The 23,056-nt window shown below is 45.1% G+C and overlaps 1 non-coding gene across 1 annotated transcript; it reads right to left on the minus strand.

Annotated features, from left to right (window-relative positions):
• Positions 1 to 12,486: 12,486 nt before the first annotated feature.
• Positions 12,487 to 12,561, minus strand: Trnas-cga. Its single transcript has one exon. It is a non-coding gene; the product is annotated as a tRNA-Ser (tRNA).
• Positions 12,562 to 23,056: the final 10,495 nt, after the last annotated feature.

The following is a 23,056-nucleotide window of genomic DNA, read 5'->3' on the forward strand; positions in this document are numbered from 1 at the left end:
CTTCGATTCTCTTCTGTTCCGGTTTCCCCACAGTCCATGTTTCACTACCATTCAATGCTGTACTCCAGACGTACATCCTCAGAAATTTCTTCCTCAAATTAAGGCCGGTATTTGATATTAGTAGACTTCTCTTGGCCAGAAATGCCTTTTTTGCCATAGCGAGTCTGCTTTTGATGTCCTCCTTGCTCCGTCCGTCATTGGTTATTTTACTGCCTAGGCAGCAGAATTCCTTAACTTCATTGACTTCGTGACCATCAATCCTGATGTTAAGTTGCTCGCAGTTCTCATTTCTACTACTTCTCATTAACTTCGTCTTTCTCCGATTTACTCTCAAACCATACTGTATACTCATTAGACTGTTCATTCTGTTCAGCACATCATTTAATTCTTCTTCACTTTCACTCAGGATAGCAATGTCATCAGCGAATCGTATCATTGATATCCTTTCACCTTGTATTTTAATTCCACTCCTAAACCTTTCTTTTATTTCCATCATTGCTTCCTCGATGTACAGATTCAAGAGTAGGGGCGAAAGGCTACAGCCTTGTCTTACACCCTTCTTAACACGAGCACTTCGTTCTAGATCGTCCACTCTTATTATTCCCTCTTGGTTGTTGTACATATTGTATATGACCCGTCTCTCCCTATAGCTTACCCCTACTTTTCTCTGAATTTCGAACAGCTTGCACCATTTTGTATTGTCGAACGCTTTTTCCAGGTCGACAAATCCTATGAAAGTGTCTTGATCTTTCTTTAGCCTTGCTTCCATTATTAGCCGTAACGTCAGAATTGCCTCTCTCGTCCCTTTACTTTTCCTAAAGTCACCTAGCGCATTCTATATTTTCTTTTCCATTCTTCTGTATATTATTCTTGTAAGCAACTTCGATACATGTGCTGTTAAGCTGATTGTGCGATAAATCTCGCACTTTTCAGCTCTTGCTGTCTTCGGAATTGTGTGGATGATGCTTTTCCGAAAGTCAGATGGCACATCGCCAGACCCATATATTCTACACACCAACGTGAATAGTCGTTTTGTTGCCACTTCCCCCAATGATTTTAGAAATTCTGATGGAATGTTATCTATCCCTTCTGCCTTATTTGACCGTAAGTCCTCCAAAGCTCTTTTAAATTCCGATTCTAATACTGGATCCCCTATCTCTTCTAAATCGACTCCTGTTTCTTCTTCTATCACATCAGACAAATCTTCACCCTCATAGCGGCTTTCAATGTATTCTTTCCACCTATCTGCTCTCTCCTCTGCATTTAACAGTGGAATTCCCGTTGCACTCTTAATGTTACCACCGTTGCTTTTAATGTCACCAAAGGTTGTTTTGACTTTCCTGTATGCTGAGTCTGTCCTTCCGACAATCATATCTTTTTCGATGTCTTCACATTTTTCCTGCAGCCATTTCGTCTTAGCTTCCCTGCACTTCCTATTTATTTCATTCCTCAGTGACTTGTATTTCTGTATTCCTGATTTTCCCGGAACATGTTTGTGCTTCCTCCTTTCATCAATCAACTGAAGTATTTCTTCTGTTACCCATGGTTTCTTCGCAGCTACCTTCTTTGCACCCATGTTGTCCTTCCCAACTTCTGTGATGGCCCTTTTTAGATATGTCCATTTCTCTTCAACTGTACTGCCTACTGCGCTATTCCTTATTGCTGTATCTACAGCGCTAGAGAACTTCAAACGTATCTCGTCATTCCTTAGTACTTCCGTATCCCACTTCTTTGTGTATTGATTCTTCCTGACTAATGTCTTGAGCTTCAGCCTACTCTTCATCACTACTATATTGTGATCTGAGTCTATATCTGCTACTGGGTACGCCTTACAATCCAGTATCTGATTTCGGAATCTCTGCCTTACCATGATGTAATCTAATTGAAATCTTCTCGTACCTCCCGGTCTTTTCCAAGCATACCTCCTCCTCTTGTGATTCTGGAACATGGTATTCGCTATTACTAGCTGAAACTTGTTACAGAACTCAATTAGTCTTTCTCCTCTTTCATTCCTTGTCCCAAGCCCATATTCTCCTGTAATCTTTTCTTCTACTCCTTCCCCTACAACTGCATTCCAGTCGCCCATGACTATTATATTTTCGTCCCCCTTTACATACTGCATTAGCCTTTCATTATCCTCATACACTTTCCCTATCTGTTCATCTTCAGCTTGCGACGTCGGCATGTATACCTGAACTATCGTTGTCGGTGTTGGTCTATTGTCGATTCTGATTAGAACAACCCGGTCACTGAACTGTTCACAGTAACACACCCTCTGCCCTACCTTCCTATTCATAACGAATCCTACACCTGTTATACCATTTTCTGCTGCTGTTGATATTACCCGATACTCATCTGACCAGAAATCCTTGTCTTCCCTCCACTTCACTTCACTGACCCCTACTATATCTAGATTGAGTCTTTGCATTTCCCTTTTCAGATTTCCTAGTTTCCCTACCACGTTCAAGCTTCTGACATTCCACGCCCCAACTCGTAGAACGTTATCCTTTCGTTGATTATTCAACCTTTTTCTCAAGGTAACCTCCCCCTTGGCAGTCCCCTCCCGGAGATCCGAATGGGGGACTATTCCGGAATCTTTTGCCAGTGGAGAGATCATCATGACACTTCTTCAATTACAGGCCACATGTCCTGAGGATACACGTAACGTGTCTTTAATGCAGTGGTTTCCATTGCCTTCTGCATCCTTATGTCGTTGATCATAGCTGATTCTACCGCCTTTAGGGGAAATTTCCCACCCCTAGGACAAGAGAGTGCCCTGAACCTCTATCCGCTCCTCCGCCATCTTTGACAAGGCCGTTGACAGAATGAGGATGACTTCTTATGCCGGAAGTCTTCGGCCGCCAATGCTGATTATTTATCAAAATTTAGGCAGTGGCGGGGATCGAACCCGGGCCTGAAGACGTTTTGATAATGAATCAAAGACGCTACTCCTAGACCACGAGTACCTACCTGGTATAAGAATGAAATAAAAAAATTTGAGAATTTAAAAGGATAATTCAAAAACTTCACGGCAAATATTAAGTAAGGGATTCCTCGTATAGCAAGAATAGAATAAGTGTGGTAAACTTGGACTCTAAAATGCATATCTGAAGAGCTACGAGTATTTCTTCGTCTTCGATCATGCGAAACAAATATCTTTTACTGTTAGCTGTCTGCTGTTTCTATTCTTGGAAGGTCATAGTCTCCACTAAAACAATAAAAGGATCCAGTAAACACTAGCCGTAAAATGCATACATGCATACCTTACGAGCTATGAGCACTTGCTCAATAGAAGATCTAACGAACTATGAGCACTTGCTTACTAGAAGAGATGGATGTCACAGTTACGAAGATCAACAAGTGCTCAGCTCATAAGGCAAGCATTTTAAAGCTCTTGTTTACTAGACTTACTTGTTTTCGCTCCATACTATCTCCTCCCAAAATATGAAACCCAAAGACATTGCGGTAGGACTTACTTGTCTCACAGCATCGTTAATGAAGAGGTGTTTGTACCTCTTTTAATGTGCACTTTAGAGCTCTTCTTTCTGGACATTATATCTTCTTCTTCCATGAAGGAGTCCATTCCTGGAGTTTTGCCGTCGACGTTTGAAACACCCTTACAACAAATGTTTGAACCTTACTATGAAACCCAGTAAAATTTTACGACTAATTTAATGCCCTTGCAACCCCTAATTTGGTAATAAATATCCATGTAATAACATGGGAGAATAAATAAAAAAAAGTAAAATACATCAAAACATTAATCCGGTTCCGAACATAGGAAGCAAAAATGAAAAAGCCTGGACGCTGTTCACTATGCCACCACTTCAGCTGAGCGCATCGCACGCTATAAGGCACCTAAATTCCTTCGAAAACTTTATCCCTTTTTTTCAGAAACGGTCTAGTATATATGGATAAGCTGAAAAACGTGATCGCTTATTTTATCTCTTCTTCCACTGAGCATAGTTGCTCGAAAATCGGGCCATGGCACCGGCCGTGACCTCTTTGGGAAAAATTTACCATCGGTAGCTAGAGAACGAACATCCATAGTACGTGCCGCAACCATTTGGGATGCCGATTGATGTGTCGGCAGCTGGGCCAACACCTTGTAGATCGAGATGGCTGAAAATGCACGCTAGACTAACGCAGACGGGCGTGAAGTACTGGAACAGGCTACGTAATTAATGCTATGAAGAAAAGAACGTAGCTGGATTAATACTTATCTTTAATCAGTCATTGTGGTACATCGCTCTTGACTATACACAGGAGACTTTAATTACAATCACTGTAAGGCTAATGGCGCCTTGCTAGTTCGTAGCCATTAACTTAGCTGAAGGCTATTCTGTCTCCCGGCTAATGAGAGAGAAAGGCTTCGTACATCTAGTCGCTAGCTAGGTCGTCCGTACAACTGGGGCGAGTGCTTGTTCGTATCACGAGACCTTCCTTGTGGTGGCGCTAGGTCTGCGATCACACAGTGGCGACACGCGGGTCCGACATGTACTAAATGGACCGCGGCCGATTTAATCTACCACCTAGCAAGTGTGGTGTCTGGCGGTGACACCACACCGATTTTCTAGCAACAGCTACAAATGAATATTACTTAGGACGAGCAGGTCTTGCTATTCTATCGACTTATACGCTCGACCAGCACTTGTTAAGGAGACCCACCACCTGCCTTAGGTGAACCTCAGATAGATAGCGTGCTTTTCCCATTATACAAAGGGACAGCATGTTCACTGATACTACATGCATAGTGCGTGTGTCTGACTAGTAGTCATTTCTTGCCAGGTTACGCTGCTATCTCCTGAACGAGTTTATATCAACAGTGGGTTGGTGGACAAAATCTTCTGGCAGATCACTATATAAGTTTTAGAAATAAGTATATTTCAATTTGTTTAGAGGTTTTACTGTTGGCTCACCTACGTTTCTATAGTTCTCTGTCTGCTCTTAGTTCAGCGATATCCCTTTAGCGGACTAGAACCCGGCTTTTCCGAGTAGTTCGATTTTATACTCGTACTTAATTTAACGGCTTATTATCCTAGTGGAAATATTTCAGCGTTGTTGTTTAAATTTCATTTACATATTCTCATATGCAACCACTTTGACATATTTAATTTTTATCCTTGATTTAGATAAGCGTATGTTTTACAGTTGCCCAATACTTCTTTTCATTTTCCTGTGTTTGTGGGTATCCATTGGTGTGTCGACTACTGAAGTAATTCTTTTCGGATCGTGTATTAATCGAAACCATTTTGGTAGGTTCTAGTAAGGCCTACGTTTCCCACTGCACTATATGGAATTATTCTGATATGAGATCCACCTCATCTAGTTCTTCCCGATATCAAATGAATATTTCTAAATTTTCATTTATTAACAAACTTTACCCTTGCCTCATCATCCGTCCTGATTTACAAGACGCCACAATATGAACAGAAAGACAGTTATTCGCCTACAGAAACATGTAATATTTGCGAACGTCACAGAGGGAAGATAAGCAGTTTAAAGACCGATATTTAATTTAAAATGGCGTAGCTTGTCGATGAAATTTTTAGTATCACTGTAAGCTTTCTTTAGTAATCGTATGTGTTTGCAAAATCTCGCTGAAGAACTAACTTACTTTCCTCAGTACATCTCTAAATTCGTAGTTCTACACTACTGGTCATTAAAATCGCTACACCACGAAGATGACGTGCTACAGACGCGAAATTTAACCGACAGGAAGAAGATGCTGTGATATACAAATGGTTAGCTTTTTAGAGCATTCACACAAGGTTGGCACCGGTGGCGACACCTACAACGCGCTGACATGAGGAAAGTTTCCTACCGATTTCTCATACACAAACAGCAGTTGACCGGCGTTGCCTGGTGAAACGTTGTTGTGATGCCTCGTGGCACGAGGAGAAATGCGTACCATCACGTTTCCGACTTTGATAAAGGTCGGATTGTAGCCTATCGCGGTTGCGGGTTATCGTATCGCGACATTGCTGCTCGTGTTGGTCGAGATCAAATGACTGTTAGCAGAATATGGAATCGGTGGGTTCAGGAGGGTAATACGGAACGCCGTGCTGGATCCCAACGACCTCGTATCACTAGTAGTCGCGATGAAAGTCATCTTATCCGCATGGCTGTAACGGATCGTACAGCCACGTCTCGATCCATGAGTCAACAGATGGGGACGTTTGCAAGACAATAAACGTCTGCACGAACAATTCGACGACGTTTGCAACAACATGGACTATCAGCTCGGAGACCATGGCTGCGGTTACCCTTGACGCTGCATCACAGACAGGAGTACCTGTGATGGTGTACTCAACGACGGACCTGGGTGCACGAATGGCAAAACGTCATTCTTTCGGACGAATCCAGGTTCTGTTTACAGCATCATGATGGTCGCATCCGTGTATGGCGACATCGTGCTGAACGCACATTGGAAGCGTGTATTCGTCATCACCATACTGGCGTATCACCCGGCGTGATGGTATGGGTTGCCATTGGTTACGCGTCTCGGTCACCTCTTGTTCGCATTGACGGCACTTTGAAGAGTGGACGTTACATTTGTGGCTCTACCCATTCGATCCCTGCGAAACCCTATATTTCAGCAGGATAATGCAGGACCGCATGTTGCAGGTCCTGTACAGGCCTGTCTGAATACAGGAAATGTTCGACTGCCGACCTGACCAGCACATTCTTCAGATCTCTCACCAACTTAAAACGTCTGGTCAATGGTGGTCGAGCAAATGGTCGCCACAATACGCCAGACACTACTCTTGATGAACTGTGGTATCGTGTTGAAGTTGCATAGGCAGCTGTACCTGTTTGCGCCACCAAACGCTGTTTGACTAAATGCCCAGGCGTATCAAGGCAGTTATTAGGGCCAGAGGTGGTTGTTCTGGGTACTGATTTCTCAGGATCTATGCATCCCAACTGCGTGATAATGTAATCACACGTCAGTTCTTTTATAATATATTTGTCCAATGAATACCCGTTTATCATCTGCATTTCTTCTTGGTGTAGCAATTTTAATGGCCAGTGGTGTATCTAGGCTCGAGGCAAAACAAAATAAGCGCTGATCCGAACCCTCCACGAACTATTTCGCTTCGTAGCTCTGTCTTTACCGATCCTCTCTCAACACCCAAACTCTTCAGTTTTTGTCAGCTGCACCTTGATGATAACACTGGTAAACAAATATCATCCCCCTCTCCCTCACATTTAGTAGTGAAAGGGCCCAGTGGACAGATTGTCAAAAACTGAACTTATATTAGGTATGAAAATAGGAAGAAAGTAGACTGAACTACGAAAACAACGCAAAATGAAAGCACATAACAATCCAAGAAAAAGAACTGCAATACACGAGTATAACAGACCCGCAGACAAATGGCGTCGTTGTTAAGGAAGTTCGGCTCGCGTAGCCTTGAGACATGAACGCCTGCTGCGCCCCTGTTGTGGAGTTCGAACGCTCGTTGTTTACATCTCGCCGCGGTTTCCTGTACTTAATCCCTCTTAGGAAAGAGCCACGGCAGGCATTTATCGCCGGACAACAATCAAGATCGCATTCCAAGCAGAATACGCACGACCAAAACCTTACGAAACTGAGAACTTTATACGGGATGATCATCACCTCGATCCGCCGGATATCAATGACATCCACCATTCCATTACTGGGAACTTTGTATATGTGAAAGTGCGAACTGAAGAACTATGTACCAAATTTGTGATTGGTTACGCGTGAAACCTCAAGTTTAAGCACACCGAAGGACACGCAGGTGACGTAATGATTGTTAACGCAGGTGTCGGCCTGCGTTCGATCTGGGCCTCCGAACTCCCGTTCGAGGTCCCGCCGGACGTCGTCATGTCTGCTTTTAAGCCGTATGGCAATGCACTCAACACCTGGCTGAAAAATGGAAAACTTTTGTGACCTACCCTGTACTCAACGGCGTCCGTCAAGTGAAAACTGAGTTGGTGAAGCATGTGACATTTTACTTGGTAACAGCTGGATGCAGGGGCGTCATTATGTATGTCGGGCAGCCCCATACCTGCACTGGCTGCTGCCATATAGGGCATATGCGCTAAAACATTATCCAGCGCTGGATTGTGCAGACACCACTCAACGACGACAAGATGCCGCCAGCACTGCGCCGTCCACAGTTCTTCCACACGACCCACGCGACCCGTCGCAGATGACGACTACCCTCGAGAAGACTAATGCGACACATGTGACTGCAACCAGAGGCACTATCGGGAGGAAACACTCGCCTACCTAGTACCGCTGACCGAGACACGGAGATGGATCTGACGCCTGCCGTTGTACCGACCTCTGGCTTTCTTCCATCAGGCACGGAGGCGATGGACAAGCGCTACCATTCCGACACAGAACAGCATGTGCGTAAAGAAAAGTCCTCACCAAAGCACCGGAGGGGGCATCGGATGACAATCTTCAAAAAATGGGGCCACAAGTTGACGACGACAAAACCGATGACACAAAGTCCGCTGCTGAGCAGATGTCGGACGGCAATGTTCCACCAACTCAACCAACGAGAGATTCACGTCATCGTGACGCGGCGGCGTCGAACCCTCCCGCAAGCGTCATGGGTGACGTCCCTTCTGTTGTGCCAACTCCACCTGCAAGGTCTTCAGAGGTCCATCACGGGACACCGCATCTGTACTGAGAGCTCCTGGGCTGATGACGTCAAGGATGACGCTGTGATAATGCCTGGTGCCGCGGAAGGAGACGTCCCGATGGAGGTGTCGGGATAGCTGCGACACAGTGACTGAAAACGCGGTGGATGCTGCGGCTGACCCGCCAATGACGGCCGCCGCCTTCCCGACGCACTTGGCGACCTAACAATACCGACTGGCGACTCTCTATATCAGAAACACTCGTGCGCGCCACAAACTGACGATGTTTCGCGGCCGATATAGACATTGTGCTCCTCACGGAGGTCTACGTCGAGGATTTCGTCTGCCGTTACGGATGGACTGCTCACGTGTCACACGCGTCTGCACTGGTAGTGGTGTGGCAATCCTTCTCCGTGATGGCCAATTGCCGAAGACGTCGCTTTCCTCCCTGACTCGAGAGGAAAGGCGCCGAATCTGCATGACGTCAGAATCGTTAATATCTATGTGCCCTCCAGATCGGGAGGACGCCGTCATCGGTCCGCTTTCTTTCCAGATGCAGTGCAGCCCCTCTTATTGTTTTGGACCCCAGAAAGCCCTAATCTTCGGTGGGGATTGTAACTCCACCCAGGCGCTGAAGGATTAACTGCCATACTACGTTCCATGTCCGGCGATCTCCACCATCATAATCAACCTTCGCCTCGTGGACACATTTGGTATGTACGAGGCGCGCTTCACACACTATACCAACCACTCCCCTAGCCGTATAGACCGTTTACACCTTTCGCGCATTATTTTTCGGGGCACTCGGGCCGTTGAAATACGGCCAGTCACTTTTCCCGAGCATGCGGCCTATATATTTGCAATCACCTTGCACCGCCAGATCGTATACCATGGGCGAGGCACCTGGAAATTGAACGTGACACACCTACATTCGCCTGAATGCCGACAGCCTATGGAAGCAACGCTGACGTCATGCACGTGTCGGCGATGGTCTTACCCGATTTCACTCTGTTGATGATTAATATGCGCCAAGGCGTTTATTTGTCACGGAAGGGAGATCGCCGCGTTGAGGTAGCGCTCACTAGATTTTTACTACCGCATGCTGCGTGATTGTTCAGCATTACCGCACTCTCCTGCCCGACAGCTAGCAGGAACCGGATCACAGCACTCACGAGGCGGATCACAGCACACACGAGGCAGCATCTCGAAGGGACGATTGTTCGTGCGAGCACCTAGGATAGAACGGACCACGGAGCTCCGTCTATGTACCGCACCATCGCAGAACACGAGCGTTCGGCGACGGCCGCTGCCGTGACGTTAGCTCACAGTCGCTGTGCCACATCGCTACGTGCTATCGGAAATGCTCTCCACGCCCACTGTAGTTAACTGTTTGCGGGCCGCCGTAATCCAAGAAATCTCACGCCTTACATATGACACACTACCTCAGGACGTGTTGATTGCCTTACTTGATGATTTGACTGAGGAGGTTGTCACTGAAGCCTCGTTAGAGTTTTTCAGTGCCTACCGCCAATTACTGCGGCCGGCCTGGGCGGATGTATCCCGCGACTTGGTGTTTCCTGACGTACAGCTTCCTGGTGTCTTCATCGACGTATTGTTCGTTTCTGTCCATAAAACAAACGGTAGAACCTCTGCCGTTCCTGAACTGTGATATGAAGACCTTTACCCGGTTTTGACAGTACATCTGAGGATGGTCGCATGGTACGACGTTTTCCCACGATAAGGTCTCTATAGGAGGCTATCACAACATCTGGACTGCACTATGTCGATACCGTCGCATGACTACGCTTGCGTGGACGCGGCACGTTACAGGGGTTCTGTCCTCCCTTGATATCAGTCAGGTATTCGGCAGGATTGGTCACTCTTACCTGACAGCGGTGACACGGAATTTGGGATTCCCAGAGAGCTTTGTGGCGGTAATAATGTGTCTACTCCAGAATTCTGTACAGTGGCCGTCTTACGCCGCTCATCCTGGTACAACGATCGGTGCGGCCAGGATGCCTTCTTTCTGCGATCCTGTACTCTCTCGCCATGGCATCGTTACTTTGCGGCCTCCACCAACGCCTCACCGGGATGACTCTTGGTGGACACACGTTTTGTTGCGCAGCCTGCACGTTCAATCTGGTCCTCCTCCTGAGCAATGAAAACGATGGAGCGGGAGCGGGTGGAGTCCTACGGAGCTGCTTCGGGCGGGGTTTTTAATTTTCGCAAATCTCGCGCAAGGCCCATAGGCCGTGGTCTTCCCAGTGAATTCGTCGCTCCCCTGCGGATCTACGACGTGGTACGATGTCTGGGTGTTGATTTTACAACCGACTAGTGGCAATCAGTGGCCCTTAACAGTAGATGATTATTACGCCGGATCCGAGCAGAGCTCTGTGACCATCGACTCCGAACCTTGGAAAAGCTGCAAAGGACCCGTTTTGTTAATGTTTATGTTGCGTCGTGAATCCCGCACGTAGGTCAGACATTCTCCATACCGCCGTCAGAGGCCAGACGGGTGTTGGCTGCATTGGATTCCTTTAAAAGTCATGGCCCGTTATTTAAAGTCAGCTATGAGTCCTTCTGCCTCCCTTAGGACAAAGGCCTCAGTCACTGTCACGTCCACCACTCTTTGTAAGCATGTATGTCAAGACGTGGCGACGCACTCCTACATGCCTCACCTGCCTACTGATGCGGGCCTTTACCCCGAGTTCACTCATTGCTCCAGTGCCGCTGCCAGCCGTCTCAGTGTCCATTTTTTACTTATTTTTTCCTGAATACAGCTCCATCAGGACCGGGCTTCTCCCTCCACTACTGCCAACGGCCAAGATAGTGTATGCCTCGCTGAAATCACAGCTTCCACCGAACGTGGTTGAAGAAAAACATCCCCTCGTCGGTTGGAACGCCGTGTGGTGTGCAGTGCACGCCTCTATTCTTGCCACCTTGTATGTACCACGAATGGCGTGCAAAACGACGGTTGCCATCGACTTGTGTGCGGCGAGTCGAGTAATGTTTGGCTTTTTGTCTGCCAGATGCTGGCGTTCGGCACACGCACGACGCCTTACAGCATCACCCCACAAATAATTCTCTGCCCAGCCGTGGACAATTTTCCGCATGCAAATACCTGCTCAGTTACTTGGATTAACGAGCGCACAGCCCATCACCTGTTTGGTGGCAGTGACAAATTAGTCCTCGAATTCTCTCAGTTTCTTAACGAAATGCATTGTTCAGTAGTCAAGAAAACCAAGTACCAACAATATTTTTCCAACTTTCTCCGGAGACCTTTCCATGACACCTTCGCAGCTGGATCATCCATGCAAAGAACAGCTGACGAATGACCTTTCTTCCGTTTTACACATACGATCTTCTCAATGGTTATGCACATAAACTTTCGAGAAGAAGTGCACGGATGATCTACAATGTGTCGCCAGCAATCGGGATTTTCTGTCCCGCTGATGTCGAAGGCGATAGCCAGACTTTGAAAGGACTTGTTTCTGCCTTGGAGACGGATTTATTTACGATAAATTTAAAAAATAAAATAAATAAGAAATAACAATAAAATATTAAAAAATACCTTCCATGTGCCCTCCATTTTTTGGTAAAGGGTATTGGGGTCTTTTGTTAAAGGGACCAACGCCTGCATTATTGGAGTTTTTCTTTTGGGGACTCTAAAATTTTTAGGGCAGAAGTGGAATTACCTTTCCTTTTTTGTAGTTTTAGGTAACTGGAGGAATGAGAGGAAGTTACATACCTGGCTACGGTATTTGACTGCCAAGCGGGCAAGCTGTGTTCAAACATCCTTCGTGCTGAATGAAATTTTCACTCTGTAGCGGAGTGTGCGCTGATATGAAATTTCCTGGCAGATTAAAACCGTGTCCCGGACCGAGACTCGAACTCGGGACCTTTGCCTTTCGCGGGCAAGTGCTCTACCAACTGAGCTACCCAAGCACGGATCACGTCCCCTCCTCAGAGCTTTACTTCCAGCAGTACCTCGTCTCCTACATTCCAAACTTCACAGAAGCTATCCTGCGAAACTTGCAGAACTAGCACTCTTGTAAGAAAGGATTCTGTGGAGATATGGCTTAGCCACAGCCTGGGGGATGTTTCCAGAATGAAATTTTCACTCTGCAGTGGAGTGTGCGCTGATACGAAACTTCCTTGTAAATTAAAACTGTGTGCAAGGTTCGCAGTAGTGCTTCTGTGAATTATGGAAAGTAGGAGACGAGGTACTAGCGGAAGTAAATCTGTGAGGACGGCGCGTGAGTCGTGCTTGGGGAGCTCAGTTGGTTGAGCACTTGCTCGCGAAAGGCAATGTTCCAGAGTTCGAGTCTCGGTCCGGCACACAGTTTTATTCTGCCAGGATATTCCATATCAGCGCACACTCCGCTGCAGTGAAAATTTCATTCTGGAAACATCCACCAGGCTGTGGCTAAGACATGTCTCCGCAAAATCCTTTCTTCCTGGAGTGCTAGTCCTGCAAGGTTTGCAGCAGAGCTTCTGTGAAGTCTGGAAAGTAGGAGACGACGTACTGGTGGAAGTAAATCTGTGAGGACGGCTCATGAGTCGTTCTTGGGTAGCTCAGTTGGTAGAGCGGAAGGTGAAGGTCCCGAGTTCGAGTCTCGGTCACACACACAGTTTTAATCTGCCAGGAGGTTTATCCCTTGTGCTAATTTTCCTTTTTTCAGTGTTGGCTTTATTCAGATTTGTGTTTGTGTCGGGGCGTAAAGTCCCTTTGCAAAAGCGAAGTGTAAGGTAGGGACCTATAGTGACAGTTGATTCTGCAAGTTCTTTGTTAACAGCCGCAAGGAAGTGGCTTCCAAATTTGAACCGCAACGTTTGATGACATGGCGACAATTCCGCCGAATCCTCCACTGGAAAACACGCCTGGTGTCTCATATCCGGCGTTAGTGACTGTACGTGTGTCATACTATAGGAATATCTTATCTAAGCACCTAGTTTGTACGACTCGTAAGTGAATGAGATACACGGTACCTCCTTGGCTGATACAGATATTCGTCCTTTTTTTTCATCAGTCTTCTGACGGATTTGATGCGGCCCGCCACTAATTCCTCACCTTTTTCAACCACTTCATCCCAGAGTAGTACTTGCAACATACGACCTTTCCTGGTTGTATTCCAATCTCTCTCTTCCTCTCCAGTTTTTTGCCCTCTACAGCTCGCTCTATTACCATGGAAGTCATTCCCTGATTAATTATCTGATTTCCAATCATCGGGGCCCTTATCCTAATTTCTTACCTTATCCGTCCACATAATTTTCAGTGTTCGTCTGTAGCACCACATCTGAAATGCTTCGGTTCTTTTGTTTCACGGCAGTAGAATGCTGTGCTCCAAACATACATTCTTAAAAATATCTTGCTCAGATCGAGGCCTATGTTCGACACCAGTAGACTTCTCTTACCCATGAATGCCGTTTTTGCCAGTGGTAGTCTGCTTTTGAGCTACTCCTTGCTGTGTCCGTCATTGGTTATTTTGCTGCCTAAGTAGTAGAATTCTTAACTTCATCTACTTCGTGACTGTTAAGTTCCTCGCTGTTCTCATTTCTGGTACTTCTCATTAGTTTCTTGATCAATATACTCTCAGTCTGTAGTATGTACCTACCAGACCGTTCATTCCATTCAACAGGTCATGTAATTCTTCTTCACTTTCACTCAGGATAGCAATGTCATCAGCGAATCTTATCACAGATATAATTTTGCCTTGAATTTTAATTCCACTCCTAAGCCTTTCTTTTATTTCCATCATTGTTTCTTCGATATACAGATTGAACAGTATAGGGAAGGAGTAAATCCCTGTCTTACAGCCTTTTTATTTCGAGCACTTCTTTCTTCGACTCTTAATAATCACACTTCTCTCTTGTACGTATTGTATAATACCCGTCTCTTCCTCTAGCTTACCCCCAATTTTCTCAGAATATCCAACATCTTGAACCATTTTACATTGTGTAACGCTTTTTCCAGGTCGACAAATCCTATGAAAGTGCCTTGAATTTTCTTTAGACTTGCTTCCAGTATCAACAGCCACATCAGAATTGCTTCTCTCGTGCCTTTACCGTTTGTAAAGCCAAACTTATCGTCATCTAACACATCCTCAATTTTCTTTTTCATTTTTCTGTATATTATTCTGGTTTGCAACTTGGATGCGTCAGTTGTTAAGCTGATCGTCCGATAATAGTCGCACGTATCAGCTCTTGTAGTCTTCGGAATTGTGTTCGTATGAATGTGAATGTTATTACTCCTAAGGAAATGATGTGAACGTAACAGACTGTCACATAAGCTGCAACAAATGATTGCAACAGTTTCAGATTCACAGTTTCTCTGTCCTCTGGCAGAACATATATTTTAACGATTTGTAATTTGCTTTCCGTTTTGGAAGTCTTGCGTGTTGCATTCCTTTGTTGTTACGCGTTAATTTGTTATTTTTCGTTTCTATGAGAAGTCTACGTGATATCTTGACTGCTTTCACCATTCATCAAATTTACTTGCGTCGTATTCTTACCGTATGAAATGTTCTAAGACCAGTGTATAGTATGACAACCGCTAAGACTAGAGAAAGGAAACAAAGATTTTGATGACCGGACGGACAGTTCATGACATTACGGAGAAAAAGAGATAAGAGATGGCACAATGGGGTGTGAACACGGGTCATCCACTTGGCAGTCCAACACCGTGACTACTTCCCTACGACGCCGTTGGTGTCTCAGGCTGCTCTTTATTGCACATCTTGTTCTCAGACAGTTCACTATTTCTATTTTGTCTTTTTTTTTCACTGTTCAGTACAACTTCTTCCTGTTTTCATGCTTGAACTGTGTTCATTTTTTTACGGGATATCTGCTGGGCCATCTTATCACTGAATCTGAGGGGGTGCGATGAGGAGTTTCCCTTGGTTCATTAGCCAACCTCGATCTACTGGGTCCCCGCTGGGACACAGAATCTGTATATCTTTGCGATGACTGTTGAGTACATTACAATTATCTGCAAAAATGAGCTCCTGTGTGTAATTAAGATGTGGCTTACCGGCTTCCATCGGCCGCGCCTTTCATTGCTACGAACAGCTGCGTTAGCTGGCACTGCTTTAGAGTTGTACACCTTTGCCTGTTCGCCAGTGTCTGCTATTGCCTTGTTGCATTGTGCGCAAGAAGCAATAGTTTCTGAGCTGGTCTATTGTGGGCTGCAGTTAGTCATTCATCCCACATTGATCATGGAATCCCTCTCCATTGCCGAGTTGACACTGCATTTGCATCAGTACATCGGCGTCCCTTCAGTCACCCGGTGGGACTATCAAAGGCGCCGCCTGGTCTGGGTTGGGACTGAATAAATACGTTAATGGCCGCAACATTCCTACATCCACTTAACCTGACTTTGGAGCGGCTTTTAGTTGGTGGCTCCATTGTTGTAAGCCAAAAGGGTCCAGAGAGGAAGTGCTCAACTCCTCCATCTTTCAGCTTTTTTAAAATGGTCATTACATTTGACAGAGCATGTACAGGAGTGCAGAGCTAGGCAGCGTTAATTCAAAGGGGATGGGACATTGTGTAGTTGACAATAATTTGCAAATAATCACTCCATTTCTTTACTTTATCGATACTGGCAATGAATTCATAGCCATGTGATCTTCTTGAAAATGGATAGTTCCTACATCACCGTTACACATAGAACACGCTGATTCGAGAAACTGATGATACGTAATTTGTTGTTGCATGAATGTAGTGGATAGGGAAGCTTCTGACGTTGTTTTAACTGGTGTATGGAAGAAAAGGACTGCATATTTGTACTGAGTGACACACGAAGCTGAAGTCCAAGAAGGTATCGCTTTGCTGTTGGACATTTTCATGGACGTGCCTATATCTTACGGCGAACAGATACGACAGCTGACGAGAATGCTGGTGGCCACCATAAAAGACACTGGCAGGTTAGTAAGAGGTTTGAATTAGCGTAAGTAAACCGTTAGCAACATTACAGGACTCTGGGCTATGTATGACAGGGTTTGCGTTACTGACTTCTACCCATGTGAAAAGCGGCTTTTCTTAACACACGAGTTTTTGAGCGGTAGAGCATCTCTGAGCTCAACTGGAATGCAGCTGCAACTGTAACTGCCACAAGTCCTGTTTCGTGAATGTGTACAGAGACAGCCATACCTACTGTGTAAGTTGCCTGTGTAATGAAAAGCGGAAATAGTTGTTTTATTCTTTGCTACAGATTTAGTTTCTGAACACACGATTAATGGAAATATCTTTGGGAAACGGGGTTCAAGTTATCACGAGTACATGACGTCACTGTCTTCTAGCCGAGAACACATTTTCCTTACTCATTCTGTTAGAAGTGGTACTATGGAGATTTTTCTTCGGGATCCTGTTTCTACATTTCAGGGTATGCTGAATGAGGTATTACACACAAGCGGATTTACACTTTCTGCGATCTCAAATGTTTCGGTCACATCTCTACAAAAGTTTTTCAGTTCATGAGACATATTGTAGAGATTCAATTCAAGGATGAGAAACAATAATTCTGCTTCGCTTTTTCACGATTATCATGCATGTGTTCAGCAAATCAGTACGTCACTTTTCCCTACATAAAATGCACATAATATGGAGATTTTTAGTGGTCAAAGATGTTTAATGCATGAATACAGTTTTCTGTTTCACAACTTCGTCCATGTAATTGTTAGTAACAATGACTACAAATGACTCGCAGCTTTATTTCACACGTAACTTGAATACTGCCACGGCGTCTGTTTTCTCAGTTATAGTATAATTTTAAACTGAAGTAGGTTTTGAATAAATTCTGTCTGAACTCCACGTGCCCTTTTGATGACCATTAACGTATTGGTATAACCAATCATATACGCTTGCGCATTTTCATGATCACAAGCATGCTCATTAGCTAGCTATGCATGATGTTCCGTGGGGTTCATGTCAGGTGATCTGTGTGGCCTAATTATTCGCTCGAATTGTCCAGAATGTTCTTCACACCAGTCGCAAACGATTGTAGCAAGGTGACACGGTACATCGTCATTTATAAAAATTCCGTTATTGTCTGCGAACGTGAAATCCATGAACGGCAGCAAATGGTCTCCAAGCATCCGAACATAGCCGTTTCCAGTCAATGCTCAGTTAAGCTGGACCAGAGAACTTAGTACATTCCATGCGCACTGAGTCCACACCATTATGGAGCCAACATCAGTTTGCATAGTGCCTTATTGACGAGTTGAGTCCATGGATTTGTGGCGTCTTTGCCTCACTCGAACCCTAGCGTCAGCTCTTACCAATTTAAATCGGGGCGCGTCTGACTGGGCCACGGCTTTTCAGTCAAGCAGAGTCCAACCGAAACGGTCTCAAGCCCAGGAGAGGCGCTGCAGACGATGTCGTGCTGTTAACAAGGGCTCTCTCATTGGACGTCTAATGCCATAACGCCGAATTTTGTCGTTCTCTCGTAACGTATACGTTCTTCGTGCGTCCCACCTTGATTTCTGTCGATAAGTAACGCTGTGTTGCTTGTCTGTTAGCACTGACAGCTCTATTCGACTGTTGCAGCTCTCGCTTATTAAATGAAACCTGTCGGCCAGTGCGTTGTCCAGCTGACAGGTAAGGCCAGAATTTGATATTCGCGGCACACTCTTCACGCTGAAGACTGGATTTCCCAAATGGAATGGCCCATGCGTCTAATCCAACTACTATTTGGCGTTCAGAGGTTACTGTCGTGCGGTCATAATCATGTCGGAAACCTTTTGAGATGAATCACCTGAGCAGAAATGACAGCTCTGCCAATGCACTGCTCTTTTATACTTATTGTACGTGTTACTACCGCCATGCACATATTTGTATCCCAGTACACAATAGTCTGAAGCTCTCGTAAGCGTACTCGCGGCAGAGTGCTCAGCTAGAGAGGACGCACTGTGTGGCGTTCCATGGCGCAACTGGAGTGTTCTGTAAAATAGTGTTAGTGGACATATATATCGTGTTTGACCCAAGTGCCCTCTCAGTGTGCAATCGAAACCTCGATATAATACCTTTGTCCCGCAGCAGAGCAACTGCCCTCTTCGCGTCAGGTTAAGGGACACAAGCGTTCACTTTTGCTCCAATTTAACGGCAGACCGCATCATTACCTCTCAGTCGTTTATCACCGGAAGATGGAGAACGGCCATCCAGTGGCAAGTGCCAGCAGCGACGGGGGACGTGGATGCTATTAGAACTGCTGGAAATGAATATTATTTCGAGCGACGACGAGGTTTCTGCAAGTGATGTAACTCGATATCCCATAAACTTCGCCCGGTGGACGAGAGGTCAAAATATGCGAACACGTGTTTCGGATTATTCGCAGATATTCGACAGTATCTGAGAAAAGGACGCTCAGAGTTATCGAAATAGTGTATGTACCTTTCAGTGAGTAAACAGCTTAACTGGTTGGGGTGGTACAGGGGCGTGTGGGGGGGGGGGGGGGGAGGCGGCACTGTAGCTAGCGTCGCCGCTTCAACCTTTATCACCCATTTTCGAAACCCGATTATTCTTTTTATTTTAGTTTTTCTTTACTCTATCCATGAATATGTTTTGAGTGAAATTCTTGTGTGTATCTTGATTCATAATCAGTTGAGAGCGCCAGTTTTCTGAAAAGTGACCTGTTGTGTGTGATTTGTCCCGAAAGTATTCCCAAGGCGGGAAATCTTCAACAAAGTTAACGACATTTCCCGAGTGAGATTCATAAGAACCAAACGTCGCTGTGGCAAACCCGCATTCGTGCAATGCTCTTGGTAACCGGAATTTCTAAGCGTCGAATGTTTTCACAATCGGAATCATCCTAGGGATTGTACCAAATCTTCGTGAAGAATGAAAATAAGAACAAGTCTAAAATTTAAGTATTGATACAAAAATGAAATATAAGAACATAACACTATAAAAAAATTGTAAGCCATGAAAATGCCTTACACATATGTTTCACAGGGTATTTGAAAACTTGCCGGCAAATCTCCTCATATAACAAGAAGAAAATAAGTCCATCAGGCGGGTCTTAATCGCGTACTTTATGAGTTATGAGCACTTGGTCAATAGAAAAGAACTCTTCCACACTTGCGAAGATCAACAAGCGCCCAGCGCAGGTATGCGTTTTGTGCTCATATTTAGCCGACGTGATTTTTCTTTTATATTTACATGTAACCTCCTTGTTCCGTGCAACCTCCTCCTAAAATATGAAAAGCAGAAGAGCTTTGTGATGCAGTATCGAAGATGAAGGTCTTAAGGTATGCATTTCCGAGCTCACGCTAACTAGACGTTAAATCATTCTCTTATATGAGGAACCCATCATTCCTGAATTTGTCGCCGAGATCTGAAACATCCTGTATAATAAATGTCTGGCACTTATTGTGAAAATCAATTAAATTTTACAATTAATATAATGCCTAAATTGTTAAGTAACATCAGTGTAGTAACCCATGGACAAGAGCAAATAAGTGAAAAGATAAAACAAAAACAATATTTGGTGTCCGAACACAGGTCGCAAAAGTGAGAAAAGCTGGAACACTAGTTACTAAGCACCTAGCCGGTGAGCATACCGCGAGCTAGAAGGCATCTAAGTTGCATCGAAAGCTTTGACACTCGTTTCCTCAGAAACGGTCGGGTATCTACGAATACGTTGAGACACGTGTTCGGCCATTTTTAGCTCCTTTTCAACTGAGAAAATTTCTGAGAAATCGGTTCTCTTCATAAGTCGCGTACCACCGGTACCTAGAGAATGGCCTCCCAATTCTAACTATAGGCAGTCATGCTGGACACGGTCACTGTTAGAAACTCCAGGAATTGAAAACATTTGTTACTGTACGATCTCACGAACTCGAGCAGCATTCCGATCGAAATTGGTGGATGTGGGCTATGAACTCAAACTGCTACCTTTTCCACCAAACTTAAAGGGAGTGTGTAATATTACTGAATCAAGCATTGGCCTCCGTTTGCCGGCCGAAGTGGCTGTGCGGTTAAAGGCGCTGCAGTCTGGAACCGCAAGACCGCTACGGTCGCAGGTTCGAATCCTGCCTCGGGCATGGATGTTTGTGATGTCCTTAGGTTAGTTAGGTTTCACTAGTTCTAAGTTGTAGGGGACTAATGACCTCAGCAGTTGAGTCCCATAGAGCTCAGAGCCATTTGAACCATTTTGGCCTCCGTTGTGCGAGTGAACCAAAGCGATGTTGTTCGGACGTGGAGGAGATTCATAGAAACAGGAACTGTCGATGACATGCCTCGCTCAGGCCGCCCAAGGGCTACTACTGCAATGGATGACCGCTACCTACGAATTATGGCTCGGAGGAGCCCTGAGAACAGTGTCATCATGTTGAATAATGCTTTTCGTGTAGCCATAGGACGTGGAGTTACGACTCAAACTGTGCGCAATAGGCTGCAGATGAGAAACTTCACTCCCGACGTCCATGGCGAAGTCTATATTTTCAACCATGGCACCATGCAGCGCGGTACAGGTGGGCCCAACAACATGCCTAATGGACCGCTCAGGACTGGCATCACGTTCTCTTCATTGATGAGTTTCGAATATGTCTTCAACGAGACAATCGTTGGAGACGTGTTTGGAGGCAACCCGGTCAGTCTGTACGCCTTAGACACACTGTCCAGCGAGTGCAGCAAGGCGGAGGTTCCCTGCTGTTTTGCGGTGGCATTACGTGGGGCCGACGTACGCCGTAACGGCAGTACGGTATGTGAATGCCATCCTCCGACCGCTAGTGCAAACATATCGCAGGATATTGGCGAGGCATTCGTCTTCATAGAGGACAATTCGCGCCCCAACATGTGCATCTAGTGAGTGACTTCTTTCAGGATAACGACATCGCTCGACTAGAGTGGCCAGCACGTTGTCCAGACATGAACCCAATCGAACACGCCTGGGATGGATTGAGAAAGACTGTTTATGGACAACGTGACCCACCAACCACTCTCAGGTATCTACGCCGAATCGCCGTTGAAGAGTGGGATAATGTGCCCTGATGAACTTGTGGGTACTATTCCGCGACGAATACAGGCATGCATTAATGGAAGAGGACGTGCTACTGGATATTAGAGGTACCGGTGTGTACAGCAATCTGGACCCCCCTCTGAAGGTCTCCCTGTGTGGTGGTGCAACATGCAATGTGTGGTTCTCATGAGCAATAAAAATTGCGGAAATGATGTTGATCTCTATTCCAATTTTCTGTACAGTTTCCGAAACTCTCGGAACCGAGGTGATGCAAAAGTTCTTTGACTTGTGCATATTTAGCTGAAGCGATAGTGGTGTTCGTTTTTCATTGAAAATCTGTTATAAGCGGGATTGATTGAGACGGTGTAGGTACATTGCTCTTTTGGATTTTTACGTTCGTGGAGCAGGTTTAGTGGTTTCGTATGCGGTGACTACTCTTATAATGTATTTAGTTGTTTGTGTTGTTCTGAAACTGGTGTTCTCTGTTATTATTCTCCATTTAAGACAAAATGTCGTGTACCCCCAGAGCTATGTGTGGAACTGAAAACTGGCTGAAGCTACATATAATTCTTCATTAGCTGCAAGAATGTACATTGGGGGAATTTCCCAGGTCAGTGGTTGAAGTGAGGCATGCGATATAATTGTAGTTATGGTTGTTCAGCGTAGTCAGCTACCTAGTATCAAGAGATGGACAGGAGTTAATAGTACGTGAAGGATTAACAGTCGTAAATCCGTCAGTGAGATATGATTTGCCACAGCAGTTTAGCTTAGTTGCTGAGGATTCGTACCAGGCATGTGTAACATCAATGCAGACTAATTTAACCTTGCTCCTGTTAAGTATTAATGTCGAATATAAGGACAAGAATGTTGTGTAAATTATACAAGCAATGTTCAAGGAACTGAAAGAGAATGTTGTCCAAAGGCAGGAAGAGGATATTGATCCCTTCAAAAATGAAGGTTTACCTAAGACTGATAAACTTTCCATGCAGATTGAACAAGAGGTTCGTGAGGACCTCTAGTCTAAGATGAATAGTATGAAGAGCAGTGATGAAAATAGACGAAATAAGTTACTCAAAACAAGGAAATCACAGAGAGAAAAAGAACAATAGAAAAATTTTTGCGGAGATGACGTTCACAAAGATAAAATGAGGGAGAATTTGTCATATATGTGTAGCGTGCAATGAGGTCCTGAGATCACTCAGCTTAAGGAACAAGTTAGTCAACGTGTTTAGCGTATCCATGAAACTGGGCCCTGAATTATAATTATAAGATTCTGAAATCAGGCACTGGCGACTAAGGAATAATAGAGCATGATTACAGAAAGGGTTCAGGGAGTGGCCACAACTTTTGGACAATTCTCGGCTAACTCTGATAGAAATTCTGATACCACTCAGCCGGTTCCATTTCCCAGTATGGGAAAACTTTCAATCGATGCAATGGTTCAAAGAACGGCAACAAGCTATTTATCGTCTAAATACATGAGGT

Source organism: Schistocerca americana, chromosome 3 (assembly GCF_021461395.2).
Source record: "Schistocerca americana isolate TAMUIC-IGC-003095 chromosome 3, iqSchAmer2.1, whole genome shotgun sequence".
In the NCBI taxonomy this organism is placed as follows: Eukaryota; Metazoa; Arthropoda; class Insecta; order Orthoptera; family Acrididae; genus Schistocerca; species Schistocerca americana.